Here is an 11,342-nt window from a genome sequence, read left to right on the forward strand (position 1 = left end):
CCCCATCCAGAAAGAGCTTTTGATGAGTACTAAGGGCACACAGCTAGCAGCCATCCCTACAATGTTCTTAATAGCCACAGGATTGGGACCTTTAGTCATGATTATGCTGAAAATTATGATAACAAACAATTCCATAAATCAGTTGGTCATCACTGATGGGGTTTGTTTACTTTTCTCACTACACTCTGCTGACAAAGATACTAAACTGAGAGGATCACTTTCATTATCCACTTGCTAGGCACATGCAATGCTTTTGTATTTTGATCAAGCAGCTAAGCTTGAATGGTTTGGGAAAAAAAACAATAAAAAGGGATTCTCAAATATTTTAGTGTATCAAAATGAACAGAGCTTTCCAGAATCTTTCTTGCTTGGCAAAACTGCAGTGCAATAAAAAAAATATATCACTTCCCATAGCCAGCAGAATTGTCTCATCTTGCTGGTTCAGACTCCTTTTATTGTGCATTTTATTTTGAACAGTTCTCTATTATTTGCTAAGTACAAGCCATATACCTATTTCTTGTCTTTGCATTTTGAGTTTTGTTTGTTTGTTTTACTAATCTGTTCTTCCCAGGAAGTCACCCAGAATATTTTATTTGTTTTAAACCTCATTTATCAAAGTATTATCTAAAGCATCTGTTCAGAAAATGTTCATTTTAACTGTTTTCCCAACAATGACCTTCTTCCTCCCCCCCAGGCCACATCAAGTTGTCATTCACCAGACAGCTGTGGAATTTGGAATCATTCCTTTTAAACGCTTTACAATTCCAAATGGTAGATTTCTAATGGCACAATATGATTGCCACAAAGATCTTTAAATTTCCCAATCCTCCAGGCTTCAAAGGCTGGACCGTCCTTGATCTCCTGAAGGAATGCTTTTGAATCTTGTTCTTTTATAGGGGCTACCTATGAAGATATTTTAGGGGCTTTTTCCTTTTGTACTTAAAACCTGAGGAACTAAACATTCAAATACTGCTGGCTTTTTTGGGGAGTGAGATCAAGACATAGAAAGTTGTTTCTAGGGATTCTCAGCTCAGTTTTTATTAATTCCACAGGTAGTTCCAAAACTTTTTGGAGTATTTATAAAGCAATATAAATATCTTTGGTGTAGCAGTGACTGTGATACTGTTTTATCCTGCATTTTCCTTCCCCCTACATGGCTACACTGTGCAGTTCCTCACCTGCCATGAGCAAATGTGGCAGTACCCTGACTCATCCTGTGCCCATGGGTACAGAGGGGTTCATTGCTCGTGGAGGATTCACTGCTGTCATATCAGTTACAAGGTAATAATCTGTTTAAGAAAAGTGAGTAAACCTAATCCTACAAATAGTTTTGGGTCTGCCTTGACCAGGCAACCAAGACAGAGCCTAATTATCTGCAACAACTACAAATACGCAAAATTATTAGAGACCTAGGCTTACTTCTCTCTTTTTCTACAGTTAGAGGAAACATTTCACTATTTGTCCTTTCTTGCACAATAGGATTTCTCCATCAGGAAGCTGACATTTTTTATTTCTTGCTGGTTAATTCTATTTCTTATTACTGAAATACAGAATTTGTTAATTTGAAGTTAAGAGACTTACAATGCAGCAACAGGAATCTGGCTGGTGCTAGAAACAGCCTTTGTTTCTATTCAGTTCAGCTTATGCCAACCCATAAGTCAGGTTTTACCCTCTCTCCTCTTACAAATGAAGCACACATATATATAAAAAAAATCAAGGACTGTACCCTGCTGTCCACACACAGTAGGCCCTGGAGCAAAGCACCACACTTGTGCACAGTCCTACTGCACAGATTCATGATAGATTTGGGATTTTCAGCTGTACCCACCTTGGTGAAAGCACTGTACTTTCTGTGCTCCTACAGTACCTCAATCAACATGATCTCTGCTGTGACTGAACCTCTCAGGTATTGTTACAAGGAGCAATTAGTGCTTTGTCACTGCAGTTAAGTGTATGTTTAGGTACCCCGTATTGGTAGTGCACGTGATTTTTAAATAGTCCACAGCCTAACCTCAGGTTTGTGACGACAATAACAAACTGCAGGAACCACTGATTGCTAACCCAGTTTATGGGTCAGGGAACAGGCCTTAGATCCTCATTTACCCAGTTTCTTATGATCACGTAAGGCCCCACTCTCCAAGACTATTTTTATTTGTTTAGATCAGTTTAAAAAAAAATCCCAGGTTCCAAAATAGAGAATGTTTTCCTTTGGAACTGGAAGCAAACACACTTGATGGCTTTAACATCTGTTGGACAATGCATGGTTGGGTGGTGGGCACCTCACACAGTTTTGTGACAAACACGTGCATACAGCGTGTCAGATTATAAATCCAAGAATAAAGAGTCATTAAAGCCTCCCTTCTCTAGCCCACCTGCCATGAAAATAGCTTTTCACTCTATTTAAACCAAAAATTGAGTATTCAGAGGAAAAATGCCAACGTTTCAGGGAATCAAGTCAAAATCTCCCCCTCCAGTAAAGGAGGTCTGTCAGTTGAACATAGATTGATCCATTCTCTGTCTCCCATCAGGACCCACAAGCCACCCCATGCACATATGCTTCTATTCTGGCTTGAAACAGAGACCTCACAGTTCCAAGCCATCACAGTAGTATTTACATCTGTCATGAGCTTGATCTGAAACTGCACAATTCTCAGATATCTTCCTGGTTTAGCAGCCTGTTAGCATGTGGTGCAGTTTTTGAGTGCAGATTCAAGTGAGATTAGCTTGCTATCCAGCAGAGTCTGAGCCCTCTCAGCTCCTCCATAAGCACAGACCTTCCTGCTCTTGGAAGGGAAAAAAGGAGAAAGATACACTTGCACACTGGATCAGCTCTTACCGGAATTCACTTGACTGCCATGAGTGCTAAATTTTGTCCTATCCTTTCTCTTTTCCTCCAGTTTGCAGTGGAAGTTTACCATTGTTAATATGCCTAAATTATTACTAAAAATATTTTGAAATGCATTTCAAGGATAAAACATCCAGGCTGGGCAAGATGTCCATGCCCCTGCAGAGGAGAAAAGACTTCTGATTAACGGACATAGGTTGTTACTCTTGAAACTGAATTAACTAGTATGGTAAAGCCTGACAAATCACAGAGCTTCTCACAGATTATTCTCCTCACCTGTAATTGTGCTTCTTCATCTGCTTAGCCACTGTGAGCCTTTAACACACTCTGACCCTAAGAACTGCATTAGTAATGCCAGGAAGAAAACAGCTTTCTAAGGCACGTAAAGGCCACAGCACTTTTTCCCTTTTGGTTATGTTTTTTTCCATGCATACACATACAAATGTGCCTTTTTTTTCCCCAGCATGAATCTCTGTACAAGGAACCAGTAAAGCCATCTCCTTGCTTATTTTCTGTTGCCCCTCTGAAGTGTAGGGCCCATTTGCTGTGTGGATGCCCTGGCAGGTGTTTGCATGTGCAGGTGTGTGCACAGGCAAAGTCCCAAGCACAAGCACAAAGATTCAAATATCAGGACCTTTCAGCCTGAACCTGACACTGCCACTTTAAAACCAGAGATATGGACATCAAAGTTTTCCACTCCCCAGAAGGAAAGGACTATTTTACACCCTTCCAAACGATGTCTCTCATCTCTCTGCCTTTCCTACAGCCTTCTCTCTCTCTCTCACATACACGCTTTTTCTAATACCATCCCTCCCTCTCCACTTCAAACCATGGGAAAAAACTAGGAAAAGAAGCTTGCCGACTAAGGGACCGTTTCACTGCATTGTGTTTTCCAGCTAGACCTGAACAGACTGAAATCAATTCAGCTCTCTCTTGCTCGCTCTTTCCCTCCCTCTCCCATGTCTTTTTTTGTTTCTCTTAGATCGTGCTCTCTGCCTTAAGAAAGCCCGGTTTAGTTATATCCATCCCCATAGCAATCAAGTGACCAGTGGTTTTTTTTATTGCTTGTAAAAACACAGTATCTTTTTCATGGGAGTCAGGTTCTCCTTTGGTTTGAAATGCCCAGTGAGCAGTGGCAACAACCTGCAGAATCTTTGATCAGTTCTCACATATCCATTTGAAGTATCTTTAGTAGACCCATCAAAAGAAAGGGGCTTGGTAATTAATATTTTAATAGAGTGTACCAGCCTCTCACTGTGTTATTGGCAAGAGGCCTGATTTAACAGGAGCACACAGAAATACCTCTGTCTGATCTGAATTGCTACGTGCTCTAAAAAAATATACATTATTAAAGCTGAAGTCCAGCTGTTGCTATATTAATATCCTCTGTTTTTTATTTGCTCCTACCTTTTGGAAGGTTTCAGTTTTCATTCTGAAATTTTCCAGGCATGCTCCCAATACTGAGGTTATAACTGCAGGGTAAGAACCAGAGGAGAATGCAAGAAGGTTCACTGGAAACTTGAACAGGTGAGATTCAGCACAGCAGAGCCAGCAGCCCAAAGAAGACAGAAGTGTCACTTAAATTTTGATTGTACAACCTGTTGACAAAGGGACAAAATTAAGATGTGTGTGCAAGCTGGCTCTTATGCCTTCTAATCTTTGGAACAGTTAATTCCACAGTGAGTGCTCCCTTAACATATTTTTTTCTTTCCCAGAGTTGTCCAAGGTCTCAGGACCAGATGTAAGGGTGCTGTAAATAAGAGTTTTCACTGTGTTTAACAGAATTAGGCTGCTATATAGTGAAACAGGTTGTCACCTAGAGAAAACACAAAAATTATCCACCTATCCAGAATTTCTATAATAAGGAAAACCCAGCAACCAAGACTAACTACAAAACAGAAATGTCGAGTGAAAGCCAAACAACACAATTTCAAAGTAGTTTAAGTAAGAAAAATAAAGGTTCTGTGAAGTTGCAGGTTATCATCAAGTGGATATCACACCCAGTGGACCAGAGCCCCAGTCCTTTAGGACATGTGTAACACTCTCCCAGCCAAACTGGACTTGGAAAGTCCAACCAGCAGATAATGGCATGCCAAGGGCTTCTTCTCATGTAGCCCCACTTGATCACAAAATGATGAGGCCTTGGTATGCTTTAGTGGCAACTAGATCAAAACCAGTACTGGAGAAACCCTTTCACCACTTACCAGGTGTTCAGTTCAGTTCAGTTCAGTTCAGGACAACAGCCGGTCCCAGGGCAGGTACATCCCATTTGAGAACTGAATTGTCACCTTTGCTACCTGTGGTTTCCAGCTGGAGGCTAGAACAACCGTAAATGCAAGCACTTCCAGACTGACAAACTCAAAAGTCGTTTGTCTGTCACTAGCTCTGAAAATCAAGCAGAACTGTTGGGTACTCAAGACCACTGAAAACATTTTATTTAGGCGCCTAAATACTTTGTCCAGTATCTAGTTTCTGACTGCTAACACTACGTGTGCTGTGTCTCACCTACCTTCTGCACTGTTTCACTGTGGTGCAAATTTTAATACTACAATTCCAAATTTATTCCCAAACAGCACTGCACAGCGTGTCCTGTATTCCCTCTGCCACCTCAAATACACTGGTAGTAACAGTCTTGAAACAACCTACCCAGAATTTGCAACCTTTATCCTAATTTTGCCTGCACCCAGAATGTAGCCTAATTATTTTCAGCCAGCTTGTCAGACCCTTAATCAGGAAAAGAGGTGATTAATTATGACCCTAATTTTATGCTATACAGACTTTTAGGTGAAGGAAATGAAGACCTTACCCATTCAGGTCAGCATCATTTCTATTTGGTTCACACATGTCAGTGTCGTGTGTGTGTTTATAAATATTCTCTGCATTTAATAAACAATGTATTCTGTAAATAGAGTGTATCTATTTTTTCTTAAAAATGAACATATGCTGAGTAACATGCATAGGAGTATAATTGATTCTGTACAAAATTGCAGAAAGGGGCAAGTAACATTGTACAACCAAGAAATCCTAGATGATAATAGATACTTTTCTTGGAGATGAAAAAGGTGCATGAATTTATCCTTTCTGCAAGGTGCCTCCCAGTTAGTGTGCTTAATCATACAAACTCCTGGAAGCATTACCAATGCTTTTGGGGTTTGTTTCTCTTTGGAGAAAATGCTGTGATTAAAAAGATAAATAAAGAGAACTTAAACATTGGGCAAAGCTTTGGTGTGTTGTTATTGTGAGTGTATTTTCAGGAGCAGTTTCCCAAGAGATCAGTCTTTTACATGCTATGATTTCTTCTGACTGTTCTGACTTCTGATTTTATATAATACCAGATTAAAATCTAAGTACAATTTTTTCAAACACTTTTAGGTGCTGAAATTGCCTGGCAGCTTTAGTTGTCCACTTCCAGGTCTTCTGAGCTTTTCTGGCTTGCAAATAATTGTAATGATTTGTAATTGAAATGAGTTGTAATGATGTAAATGCCATTTCTTGGGATTCTTGTGACAGATACTGTAGGAATGCAGCTCTCTTGCAAGTAGCAGAGAGGGATCCACTTCCCTGCACATCTTAAAACATTCTTTGGGGAAAAACTCTTTCTCTCCATCCAGTTACGTCCATGAAAATCCTGGGAAGAGGGTTGAAAAGAGGGTACACACTTCAAGAAAAAAAATATTAAAGTTAACAAGGTAGTACAAAAGAATAAGGACATTTTCCAGCTCACATGAACAGATGGACAAGAATAGCCTTCTGAGCAATCTGAACTTTGTACAGGAGCATAAAGACAGCAGATGAACATTGTATTAAAAAGGCAGAGGAGTGAACTACAGTGAGAAAGGAGAGAGATAGTGTTGAGACATTTTCAGGGGGGCAGGGAGATGATTCGTTGGGCCAAGTGACCTTTTCCCATCCAGCAATTTCTTCTGTCCCAGTGCAGAATGACAATGGGGACCCAATGGCAGCGCAATCTGACATCCACGTCCATACTGAAAGAGTTTTAACTCGACCGTGCTGCTCTGCTGTGGATATGGGATGCTGTGAAACAAGCCAGACCTAAGTTTCCAACTTGCCCTCTTTTCTGTTGTTGTTGTTATTGCTGTTTGTTTCCATTCACCCTCTTTTATTCTCCATTTTTTTCTGTCTTGACTCTGATGGGGGCTCTTTTTGTGCAAAACAAGCCCTTCTGATCTCTTTGAAAGGCCAGCTCTTGTCATTCTTCCAGATCATCATTGTATGACATGTTTTTATATCAGACTGACAAAGGAGCTATTTGATCAGGAGGTATGGTGTGTGATTGTAAGAAATTCAGCTAGCCGGTGGCAACCATTGTTCCCCAAAGCGGCTCCCTGACCCCATTCTATTCAAGGAAAAACTCCCTTGGAGTGGCCTCTATTCATTGAGTAACACCAGTCCGCAGTCTCACTCCAGGAGTATGCTCAATTCAGAGGTGTGTCACCGATATTGCCCATCAACCAGCCTTTAACTCTTTCATCAGCATTAGGTTTCCAACACAACAGCTGTTATCATAGGATGAGGTGGGGAGGGGGGGCCACGATGCATTCCAGCGAGCTGGAGCTCTCCTTATCTTGGAGAAATTTAACCTTCCTTTTAAAAGTTGCCTCAGAAAATATCTGCCTGCTGCTTTCTGTAAAGTGCAGCTTGAGTCATTTGCCTTCCCATCCCTGTGTCCTAAAATGTCACCGTTTGTTACTCAGCTTCTAAAACAAGAATCTCTGTGCTCGTTCAGGCTAATGAGGGGCTTTGCATTGATATTAATGGTTTTCAGAATTGGTCTAAAATTATCTGTGACCCTCCTGCATCCCAATCAGACAACCTTTTTTCTCCCAGATAATCTTGTACCCATATATGCATCCACGGTATCAGTGCAACTGCTGGCCGTAAAAAAGAACACACGGCCAGGAATCATCTGTCTCCCTGGGAACCATTCCATCATTATCAGCAGAGAAAACTTGGGGCATCCTCATGAGCTCTGAGAAGGCACTTCACTGATACTGCTCCTGCTTCCTTCACCTAAACTCTCTGTGCACTAACATAGAGCCTTGAAAACCAAGGGGAACCAGTGCAAAAGCTCATGCGAGGTGGCTCAGGGCCACTGTCCTGTGCCTGAAGGGTTTTATACAGCATTGCCATGCAGCCCAAAGGGGATCAGACTCAGGCACAAGGTGCTGAACAGCTGTGGATTTGGCACCACAGTGATCGATGGCTTTGAACACTGTCCAGATGACAGGATTAAAACTGGTCAGCCCAGTACAAGTGCAGCTATACAGGTTACTGACTGCCTTGAAGTAGCCTCTGAAGTAAATTAAACTCAGTTCATCCATCATAGTGTGGATCTGCTGCATCTGTTGATGCAAAATGTTTTCCCCATGCAACGAGCATGTCTGCTGGCTGCTGCAGGCCATCCATCTCTTGACATGATTGCTGTGTCTCAGGAGCAGAGCTCTTAGCAGGGGCTTTTGGCTAACCATTCGCTTGCTTCCCTGGTTGAAAACACAGCCCTGCTTTCAACATCACTACTAGAACCCTACTCCTTCTGCTGCCTTCCTCCAGCAGCCACAATCCTGCCCGGGGTTTGGTACCACCTTGATAGCAGCTATCTCCGGGATCGGGATTTGTTAATAAACTCGGGCTCCCTCTGCTGGGACAGAGCACAAAATACGGGAGGGGGCTGGGGGGACGAGGAGGGGGGTGTCTGTCTGTCTGTCTGTCTTGCAGGACAGGGTGATTTCACTGCTGGGCAATTGGCTTTTTTTTTCCCATGACATTTCAGTGGATGCCACAATGAACTCTGCATTTTCTCCACCGGGTGATAACGGTGGAATAAACAGCAATGCTTTGCACTGCAACATCCTTCACTGCATGCTCCAAAACCTTTGGGGAACTTGCATTACACTTCCAAACTTCCAGTGATCTGTGGAGTGATTTGGCACCAGCTCTGCTTCACACAGGGGGCAGGAGGAGCTCAGGTGGTCGGCCAGTTGTTCCATATCGTGAGCTGAAAAGTGTGAGACTCTCCACTGTCCACTGAGACACATGTACTCCCAGTGCACAGTGCTAAATTTTACCCCTCTGGGAAGAGTCCTGTAAAATGTTTCTGTCACAGGCCTGCTGTCTTCCACAGAAGACTTCCCATCATCTCAGATAACTGCTAAAGTTGCAGCAGACTGGGAAAACCTGCTCCTGCCCTCTCCCGAGAGCATGCTCTGCAGCAAGACCCATCTGCATGCACAGGAAACTGCTTCTTGGAGGCTGTGTTTGCCCAGCCATCTCTGCATTCCAATCATTAGACAATTCCCTGCTCCACCTGCACCATGCTAAGGGGTCACCCCATAATTTAAAGCACGAGGGAAAGATTCAGGTGCAGCCCTACTAGCCAAGCTGTTCCCAGTGTGCAGAAGTGTCCAGACAAGTGTGAAACCTGCTAGGAAAGAGAAGCACACCCAGTTCTTGAGTAGAACAGATAAATCTGCAGAGAAGACACTTCAGGGGGATTTTCTCAGTGCGTCTTGAACTCTTCCCATCTGCCACCTGTGAATTCAGCATGCTACATTATCTCTATGACCTTGAATCCACTCCTAGTTACTGTGTAGAATGTTACTGCATCAACATTTTTTTCCAATAAAAACTGCAGTGTAGATCAAATTAAATGCATTTCCTCAGCAAAGCTGCTGCCTTCATCGCTCACATCTGAGCTTCCTGCCCAGAGATCACTGCTGAGGGTAAGCAGGCTGCTCTGCATACTCTGGTTTCAAGGAAGGTCAGACATTTCCTAGCAGCTCAATACAGGCAAATAACTCCAGGGACCTGTTGCCTTCTGTGACAGCTCCCACCACTAAATGGTGCACCCAGCTTGCAGCTAAGTCCTAAGTTATGGTCCTGCAGCATCCTGATGTTCACCTGCTGCCTTGGGTCTTATCTAGGGCTGAGTCTTCTCTGTGTAGGCTGTTGGCAAAGGTATGGATTCATTGCTTTGGTAGGGAAAGGTTTTCTTCCCCACAATGTATGTTCCTGAAATAATATACAAACACCTTCAGAGTTCCTACCTCCATAGGTTCTTTACAGGTATAAAGCAGAGCAAAAAGCAACACAGTAAGGTTTCTGAGGATGAAGATTCTGTGCTATGTTGATAACTCTCCCCCTCCCCATCCTGAGCTCTACATGCCCCACTGGCACCCACTCTACCTTTATCCTTATGACCTTTTGTATTATGACTGCTTCCCACATGGCCAGCTTCAAGTAACAGCTCCAAACAACAGCAGTGGCAGCATTATCCATTCTAAGCATAAAATCCTGCAAGTTGGCACGCTCATCAGACACAGAGCAGAGTATGATCTCAGTTGTCCAACACCTCCCCCAAGAAGTCAGTGCAACTCCTTTGGACCATTCATCAGGACTGGTTATGGCCAGGTCATCCCAGCTTGCCATGCCACAGGGTGAACCTGGCTCTGGGGTGGAGCAGGCAGCAGAGGAACAGTGAGCAGTGGGTGCTGCCTAGTAAAGTAGCCATGAAATAGCTGTCTGTGTCACACTGCCATTTCTCTAAGTGACAGTCCCTTGAAGCAGCCTGTTAGGGGTTCACTTGGTCTCAATAACAGAGACTCCTCATTTGTCATCTCTTGAGTGACAAGAGGACTAAAAGCCTACGTGCTCCACTAACTGGCTCCAGCTCCCTTCTCCTTCCAACAGATGTTCCTTCCCAGGAAATGTACTTTAGGGAGCATAGGATGGGACCCAAAGCCCTTCCTTGCCCTTCCACTGGCTAGTCTGGCTGCTTCTGCTTTTCCATGTAGGACTAGTCCACACTCCTGTCTGCTTTGTCCCCTTTGCTGTTCGTCCCTTTGCTCACATCAGGAGTACAGCTTTCCACACTGTAGGTAGCAAATACACAAAAGAAATGCTCCATCCGCACCACATGTAATGTGATCCCATGTCACAGTGCTGAGGGTTTGTCTGAAATCCCAGCTCACAGAGTATCACCATCAGGACAAAAATCTCAGCTGTAATTTTTGCTTACCTGTAGGGAAGTTTCTCATCCTTACTGATGCTGTGGGCAAACTGGCTGCCCCAGGGAGCCCCAGACTTTACTTGGCAAGTCCCAGCTGGTGACTGGAGTGTCTGGGACCATAGTGGCCTGGAGGCTGTCACATTCACCAGCTGGCAACATGGCCCCTGGGGGTGCCACCTCCACATCACACTGCACCACCCTGGAGTTCAGCCTCATTCTGGGAATGCCGCAACTCTTACAAGGAGGTTGGAAGGGAAGCACTGGTGAAGGACAGGCAGCTGCTGTGGTGGGGACAGTCGTCAAGCACAAGTCATCCCCCTGCACCGGTGTCAAGGGCACGGCAAACCCTGGGCTCTGCAGGGGGAGGTGGTGAAACTCTCAGCTCCTTGCAGTGATGGCTCTGAGAGGGAGTGAAGTGCAGACACCTTCAGGCTCCACAATGGAGGCTGCAAGGGCTCAGCACATGTCAGC

This window comes from Prinia subflava, chromosome 9 (assembly GCF_021018805.1).
Source record: "Prinia subflava isolate CZ2003 ecotype Zambia chromosome 9, Cam_Psub_1.2, whole genome shotgun sequence".
NCBI classification, from domain to species: Eukaryota; Metazoa; Chordata; class Aves; order Passeriformes; family Cisticolidae; genus Prinia; species Prinia subflava.